Source organism: Juglans regia, chromosome 14 (genome assembly GCF_001411555.2).
Source record: "Juglans regia cultivar Chandler chromosome 14, Walnut 2.0, whole genome shotgun sequence".
NCBI lineage: Eukaryota > Viridiplantae > Streptophyta > Magnoliopsida > Fagales > Juglandaceae > Juglans > Juglans regia.
Window position 1 is genome coordinate 12,528,008 of NC_049914.1, and position 9,137 is coordinate 12,537,144.

Genomic DNA, 9,137 nt, shown 5'->3' on the forward strand with positions numbered 1-9,137 from the left:
ATCCTTGAAGAGATAGCTCACAGTCTTTTGGCTATCCCTATTAACACTGTAGCCTCAGAGTTGGCCTTTAGCACCAGAGGGCGCGTATTGGATTCATTTTGGAGTTTCTTAGCTCCTACCACTGTGGAGGCTTTGATTTGCACGCAAAATTGGATCATGGGGACTCCAACTCATATTCCGAATATTCTTGACTATGATGAGGCCGACGTCGAGGTGGAGGGTGGTGATCAGCCTGGATCTGGTAATCGTGGGACTTGAATTTCATTTTCTTATCTTAATTTATTTATTTTCATTTAATCGGTATTAATTTCAAGTTTAATTGTTAAAGTGATACATGAGACGGCGTCTACGGCTACCTCAATGCAGTATGCCTTTGTGTCTATTGGACCCACCATTGTCATGGTTTGCACAATTTATCCCTTAATTGTCTTTTGCATTTATAATTTTATATAATATTTTAGTATCTAATTATTTTGCTTGTATGTTTTTTAGCTTTTATATTCTCAATATATATATGTCGAATCTTAATCCTAAGGATCCAATGATCTATGCTCATCTTCATCCCAATAACCCAATCTCATATTGGTTAGTACTTTTAATATTTTATATTTTAAATTTTTGTTTCATATTTATAACTTTATAATTCTAATTTGTTTTATTTTTAACTTATGAATATTGCAGGTTTTATAACTTTACGATCTTGATTCTCAGTCTCATAGTAGTTGACACAACTTAGTCTCAGTGAACTCACCGCCACCCCAAATTGATCAAATTTGAAATGTTATGATTTTGTTAATTTACAATTAATTGTAATGTTGCTACAGTAGTTAATAGTACCCTTTGTAATATTTATTATTTTTAGATGAGTTTATAATATTGTAATATTTTATTAGTTCTCTTAATGTGTATAATTGTAAAATTGTAATAGTTTAGTACCTTAGTGATGATTATTAGTTAATACTTAATAATATTAGTTGAAACTTAATATATAGTTAAAAGTTCTATCTGTATAATTTATTTTTTGTTTTCATTTTTTAAATATATTTATTTTTTTAGTTAAATTATGGACTCAAAATGGCAAAACAATAGATTCTAGGCCATTTTGGGCCCACATACTTCAACTGGACTGACGGATGGAGGTCCAACCCCTCACCTCGAGGAGCGGACGAGGTACCTCGCCCTTGCATAGGCTTGGGGTGGGGTATGGGGAAGGGGTGGCCCCACCTCGGTGGGGCGGGTAGCACCCCTAACGGCAATTTCATATAACTTCAATCCTAGAGCTTTTATCATAGTCCCATATACGTATTTGCTAACTTAGGTATAAGAGGTGCTTCAGGAACACTATACCATCATCTTTCTTTATCGCAGCTTGTTAGAATTTGATACACAAGTCCAGTAAGAAGAGTTATAGTTATCATGGTATACTTGGACTCAGTTACAAAGAGATAGTTTCCTACTTAGATACATAATCAGAATACGGAGGAAATAATAAGGGAACTGCATAAAGCATTCTAGACTTCAACACTCGATTAGTACGAGCTGTAGAACCAGTAATATTCTTGGACAAAGAACTCTTACGGACCATATTGCAATTGATTTGTAATCTTTTCATAACACCTGCATGCTTCAAACTCACAAGTTGTCAATTCACTCATCTTCGATTAACTAAATAAAACATATGAATGCCAGCATGATAATATGCATTAAATATCAATAAAAATCAAATCATGAGGCAATGCCAAAATAAAATAAAATAAAAATGATAATATGACAAGAGAATCATGGTCAAGCTAATCCCATTATAAAAATAAAGGTAGCAAAATAATAAATAAATAAGTCAGACAAAATGGAATAACAATAGGAGAAGAGATGGTGATTACATAGACAAACTGACGGTAGAAACACAGACGAGAGGGCTGAGATCAGACAAAATTAATGGGAGAAAAACGAAAAATGAAAAACAAAATTAGATTCTAACCTAAAGAAAAATCAAACAAAACAATTTATTACAATTTGAGAAAAAATAACCTAAAGAAATTAGATTCTAAGAAAGATAATATAATTTCTAATTAATTTTAAGTACCTTCGAGATCTACTCAGAAGATGATGAAGCATAGATTTCATTGGAGCCCTCGTCATTGGAGTCGGCCTATAAGCAGAGATCATGTTATATAACCCAATGATACAACTTTTTGGATATTGAAACATTAATTGCGTTGTTGCTGATGAGATAATCATTAATGCTTGTCAATTTTTTAAACATAATAATTAATGCGATGCAATTTTCTATATCTACTAATTAAATGTAACGTATATACCTTTCCTTCGATGATCATGTGTTGTATGGTGGCATTGAGGTCTACTCCTACCATGGGTTGTAAGGTTTCCGAGTGATCATTCGTACATACTCCTTGTAAGTTAGGAGTTTTCATCTCTGTTGGGACAAACATTTTCAAGCTCTTGCATCTAACTATTCTTATTTTCTCTAGGGACGGCCACTCAAAAACATTAGCTTCGTTGCAAAAACACTCTAATTTTGGTAAATCCATGAGTGAGAGGGAAGTCACTCGGGGAAATACAATCACCTCTCTTTCTTCTTCTTCTCCTTCTAATCCTTTTGCAAGGATTTTATCCATTTCAATGCAGTTCGAAACTTCCATGTTCTCTAATTTCACGAGAAGTTTAGCTACAGATGGCGAGATTAAGTATTTCAAACTGCCACAACTGTCGACTAGTAGAATTTTCAAGTTACCGAAGCCTCTAATTTCTTGTGGACCCTTCTTCCATATATGCACCAACTTCGGCAAATACATTAAATATAACGCTGTCAAATTGTCAAAGACAAGCTGGCTTTCCTCAACACGCAGTCCCTCCAGTTGAAATATCACTTCCAATAAATCACAATTATCTACATAAAGTTTTTCTAGATTTTGCAAAGTCTCAACCAAGTTGGGTTGGATAAGAGACCATATCTTTACTTGATTGTCAGTCTCTTCAGTCACACTTTGCTCTTGCTTAGTCAATGTAACCTATTAAAATATTAAAAATTGTTAACAAATACCACTTGAACAGAGAAAAGACATGAACATTTTGAAATAGGACTTTTTTTTTTTACCATTACGAGACAAAAGAATTAAGAATTGGAATGTATACTGCATCGTGTCATTTCTTTGTAAAACGATATTTAACTCATGAGAATTAAAAACTGGAATGCGTACACAATAAAAATGGTAGAAAATTTGAACAAAGAGTTACTGACCTCTGTGATTGCAGGATCATTTGGTATTTGTCCATGATTGTAGTGTTTAGTTCGCCCTACAGGGGAGCTTCCTTTGGATCTCTTGCTGATGCTTTGATCTGACATAACCATCGGTTTATAATTCTTGCGATGTGGTGCACATGACTCAAGGCATCGGCCAAGAAAATCAGGGGAATCTCGTACTACTCTTGAATCCAGTTTTGTGTCCATTTTCTTTTGTTTTCTTCGGCTCTGAGTTTCTGACCCAAATGTCTTCAATTTCGGACAAGTCCACAAGTCTATGTAACGAAGTTTAGGGAATACAATCACATCTGTTTCCCTTTCTTCTCCAGCTTCTTGCTCTCTTTGAATAATATTTTCCATCATATTGTTACCCAAAATATATACTTCTTGAAGTTGTACAAGCAGTTTCGCAACAGAAGTTGAAAACAAATATGTTAGATTATGGCAACCGCTGATTTTAATTGTCATGAGATTGTGAAAGCCTTGAAATCCTCGCGGAATATTCTTCCACACATGTGTCAATGCCGATAACCTGTCTAAGGACAGAGTTGTCAATTGAGAAAGTGTACATTTCTCTTTGACCTTTTGTCCTTCCAGATTAAATAGCACTTGTAGCGAATTGGAATTTTCAACGTGAAGTACTTGTAAATTGGGTATCCAAGAAATGGTGTTGGATGAAAATAGTTGATGAGAGACAGACGCTACTTCAGTGCTAGAAGATCCTTTTATCTGTCAAATTCACAAGTTTGAATATCATGAATAAGTGTCGAATCTAAATTATATCATGAATAATATGTGCGTACGCCAGTGCAAATATCGAACGACTTATAAAATTGCACATAACCAAAGTGGAGACAGGAAGAGAGAGGAAAGGGAAAAAAATCATACCTCTTGATACAAGGATGTTTGGGTGTTAGATTGGGGATGCTCATCAACACCAGGATCCATTGCTTTACAAAAACCAATGAGCATTGGTAGTTCCCAGAGCCTCATTTTCTTCAATTTCGGCAAATTCATTTCAAAAAATGCCTTCTTATGTTCTCTGCCTTCCAAAGAGAAAATTTGTTCTATATTTCGACAATCATATATGTCTAACTTTTGGAGTTGAACCAAACTACTCGCTATGGGCAGTGAAAAGACATGTTTCAAACTCCCGCAATCCAATAACTGAAGAGATATTAGGTTGTTGAGGGCGCCTCTATGACTAAAGAGCCTCTCCGAGACTTTGCTATGATATATCTCTTTTAAATTATACATAGAAGTAAGGTTTAGTGACTCCAAGAGAGGGAAGGCAGCAGCATGTAGAGTGTCATCGAGCAAATATTCTACATCTTCACATTTATAAACTTGAAGATCCTTCAAGCATGGAAAACCTTTTAAATCATGCAAAAGATTTTTTGAGTTTTTTATATTCCTCAATTCCAAAACTTAAGATTTATCCAATAGTGGAGCAATATTCGCCCGCTTTTCCTCAATTGCGTCTCCTTCGAGTTCAAAAAAGTCTTCTTCTGAAAAATTTCTCATGAACCCTTCTCGCCATTTACGTCTTGGTCCAATTCTTATTCTAAATTTCATCTTTCGGTTTTTGAAGTGCAAGTCTTGTGGTAAGACCTCTATACTTGTCAGATCAATTTCTAAAGCCATCATTTGATTGGAACACGAGATTATTTCGGCAAGGCTTGCATTATCTGTTCCTCCTCTATCTTCTCCTGTAGATTCCCAATTATAAAATTCATCCGCGTACAATTCTTCCAGTCGAGATAAACTAGATAGGACACCAGCTGCAATTCGCTTAAGAGAATAGCATCTCGACAGATCTAGCAGCTTCAACTGACTAAGATTTCCTATTTCCTTCGGAACCTCTTCGATCTCAGAACCACGAAAGCTCAGTATTTCTGGTTTCTCAAGAGCACCAATTACCGACACGTTTTTTAATTTGTGATAACAGTACTCCAACTTCAACATTCGAAGGTTCTTAAGGACCTGAATTGATGGTGGCAATGGGTCCAAAGACATTTCTTCCAAAGACAACACTCTTAGTTCCTTCATTCCATCAAACATATTAGGTGGGAGTGGAAAAGAGGAAGATGACAGTTGCAAAAGCTGAAGTCTAGGACAATTCAACCCTTCAGGATGTTTTGTTGTTTCTCCAAGCATAAGAGAAATTGCAGCAAAGCCTTCATATGTATCCTTCTTTGGCCATTCTTCAAGTCCAACATCACATCTGACCATAAAACCATGCTCATCTCTGGATGCAATTGATATGGCCTGCAACATCTCGTACAACATCATGCATCTTAATGAAATCTTCTTCCCCACTATCTAGCAATAGATTTGATCTTTTAAGATTATGAACAATTGCATGGACTCTTCGCCTTGCTTCCGCTATTGTATCAATGTCAGCAAACAACCTTCGCCCAACTCCGTATCTTACTAAAACTTCAATAGGTATATCATAATCTTCTGGAAACAAACAACACATAAGAAAGCACAACTTGGCTTCTTCACTTTTTAAATGAATGTAACTGAATTCTATGCTGGTATAGACCTTTGGATGCAGACCAGGGATATATTGTGGAATAGACTTTTTAAGCTGCTCAAGCGCAGCATCCCACTCATTTTCATTGCTATTGTTTCTCATAGCACTTCCAACAGTTGCGATAGCAATAGGTAAACGTCCACATTCCTCTTCAACCATTTTGGCTTTTAGTTGTAGACTGGGGGTACAAATACATGAATCACCTGCAATCTCTCTAAAAAAATTCCATGCTTCTTCTTTAGATAAGAGTTCGATTTGAAAAATCTTCCGAGTCTTCATTTGATTGCAAGCGTCTTCATTTCTTGAGGTAAGCAAGATTTTGCAACTATTATCTTTATCTCCATGATGAATTCCAATAGCCTCGTGATCAAGTGGTTCCCAAATATCATCCAATATTATAAGGAGCTTCTTACTATTCACCAGTCTTGAATGTAGTTGAGTTGCTCTTCCTGATAAAGACTCTTCATTAAGTTTTGGGCCTAGGCACTCTGCAATTGCGGCTTGAATCTCCTTCAGGTTTGGATTTTGAGACACCACTGCAATTGCAACTTTATGAAATAATTTTTCATCTTTTACTCTTTTGCCTATCTCTTTGGCCATTTTTGTCTTCCCGATGCCTCCCATACCACATATTGCAATCATGTCCATCTTGTCATCCCTTAGAGCCTCCAAAACTTGGTTAATCTTTGTCTCCCTTGACTCGAAATTCTTAAAGTGTCCTTTGGATGTTGATCCTACTTCCAACGGAGGAGCACGAATAAACACCCGATCATATTTTTCACCTTCTTGTAATAGCTCGACTATGGCTTGAGTATTCTTTTGAGCTTTCTTACCTAAGGAGTAACGAAACTTTAGGTTTGGGCACCACCCATTCAAACACAACGTATCCGCATTAACATCTTCTTCAAGGAATTTTCGAAGCTCTTCAATTCTGTTGTCCACATTTGTTTGCCATGTCTGTACTTCACGTGCGATTACTTCTTGATTCCAAATGGCTCCTTCAACGGATTGTTGCACGGCCTCCTTCTTTAAAAGTAGCATCTGATAATGCTCGTTTACTTTCGTGGTGTTCTTCCTGTAGGAAATCAGATAGCCAACATGTTCTCCGAAAGGAAGAACCAAGTATTCTCCAATTTTTCCGAGAATTGACACCATAATCTCCATTTATATTTCTTCTTTCTTTCGTCCGTTCTCTACTTTTGCCTCCTGCTGCCCATTTACAGATAAAAAAACATAATACAGAAAAAAAAAAAACTCAATTGTAAATTGAGACAAAAGGATATGAATAAATATCGAAATGAAGGAAATCACTAATTAGATGTAAATGAATGAAACACAATTCTTTGCTTTGCATGTATGTATAGAAGGGATGCCTTCTAGCTAAGCTAGTAACGATTTTGACCAATATTTGTAGTAACTCAGAAAAGTCACTAAAAGTAACGATAAGAATGATAAAACCATGTCAACTACTTAACTCAACAGAAACAATTTAATACCATCTTTTGTTTAATTGGGTTGTGTTAAAAGTATAATACTTTTCATTTATTTCCTTTTCTAATCATTTTCTGAACCTTTTTCTTTCCTTTTTTTTTAGTTTTTAGTTATTTTTTTTTGTGTTTATTTTGTTTCTCCATCTCTCTCTCTCTCTCTAGACATCTGGGTCATGTTAATTGACCTCTTGTTCTTAATTTTGTTCTTTGATTTGAGTGTAGAAAAACAACTCTGCATCCAATGACTAGAGCAAGAGAATAATAGGATCGTGAAACCAATATATTTGCAAATCAAAGAATTATTATTCTATAGCAAAAAAAAAAAGCATCAGCAAATTGAGACAGAAAACATGTTGAAGAAACATCTAAGGGAAGACCAAAAAAAAAAGTTCCTGAAGCTTGTGTGAACATAGAGTAAACAAAGCCTAATTTTGAATCTTTGATATGATCGAAACAGAGGACATGTGCTTGCAGATAGATGGAAATGAGAATACACAACAGGCCGATCATGAAGAGTGTTCTAATGCTGATTTTGTTATGCTGGAAGAGGCGACTGCTTCGGATCCAGAACCTGAATCTCATCTGGAGGTTCTTCCTCAGGATAAGGATTACCACACAGACACAAAGGGGAACGTTAAGAAAAATAAATATTGGAAAAAGATGAGGGGTTTTCTTTTGGTTTTTTGTGATTTGTTTGATGTATTTGCGACATTGTGCTATTTTTTGTGAAGATTACATTGTTGGAAGGGGTGGCCGGAAGATGATGGTGTCAATCCACCCGCTGGCAAGTGGATGTGGGTGGGGACAGGTTGTGGGGGTGATGTTTAGCCACTAGTCCAGGTGAGAACGAGGTGCAGGAGGGGGTTGCTATCCGCCTGAATAGGGCGGGTAGCACCCCTACTAAGTAGAAACAATTTAATATCATCTTGTTTTAATTTTGTTATACCTTTCAATTATTTAATTGGGTTGTGTTATAGAAAGAAATAGATTTAGGTTAATTTTGAAATAAAGCCTAATTTTAGTTATTAGTTCTTTTATTTTTTATTTTTGTTTTATTGGCTTATTTCTCTCACTCTCTCTCTCTCTCTCTATAGACAACTGGGTTATGGTAATTGACCTCGTGTTCCTAGTTTTGTTCATTGATTTGAGAATATAGCTACGATTGGAGATGTAGAAAAACAGCCCTGCATCCAATGACTAGGACAGGAGAATAATAGGCTCATGAAACACAAGTTTATATTGAGACAATACGTCTCATGCATATATTTCATGCAAATCAAAGAATTATTCAAAAGAAAAAAAAAATCAGCAGCAAATTGAGACAAAAAAAGCATCATGTTGAAGAAACATCGGAAGGAAGAAACAAAGTTTCTGAAGTTTGTGTGACTTACCTCGAATTCCTTCTCTAGAAAGTAGAAATTTAGCAATGGATTGGAACAAAGTGACGGTGACAAACACTAGCGGAGAACCAGAGCGATATTGAGCAAATGTAGTTGAGATAGTCACAAGTATGTACTTATATGGATCTAAACTCCTTTGGCAAGAAAATGTGGATGCCAAGACGATCTGATTCTTTCTTGTCCATTTTGTCAATGATGTTCTTTTCTTCATAGGCACTCCTACCTTTCTTTCTTGGAAACCAATCTCAAGACAAAGTAACTAAAGAGGAATAAAAGGATGTGATTGTTAATAGGCCATAGCTAGCCAATAATGTTCTCTCTCTTGATCAGCATTTGTACCTTCCTTTAAAACCAATCTCAAGGATATAGAAGAAATTGAATGAGAATAGAACCCCATTCAAGAAATTGAATAGCTATCGAAAAACGTTATTCCCAAGTAGTTATTC

The 9,137-nt window shown here is 35.7% G+C and overlaps 1 pseudogene; it reads right to left on the bottom strand.

Annotated features, from left to right (window-relative positions):
- Positions 1–1,341: 1,341 nt before the first annotated feature.
- Positions 1,342–8,883, bottom strand: LOC108990114 (annotated as a pseudogene).
- Between the last annotated feature and the right edge of the window lie 254 nt (positions 8,884–9,137).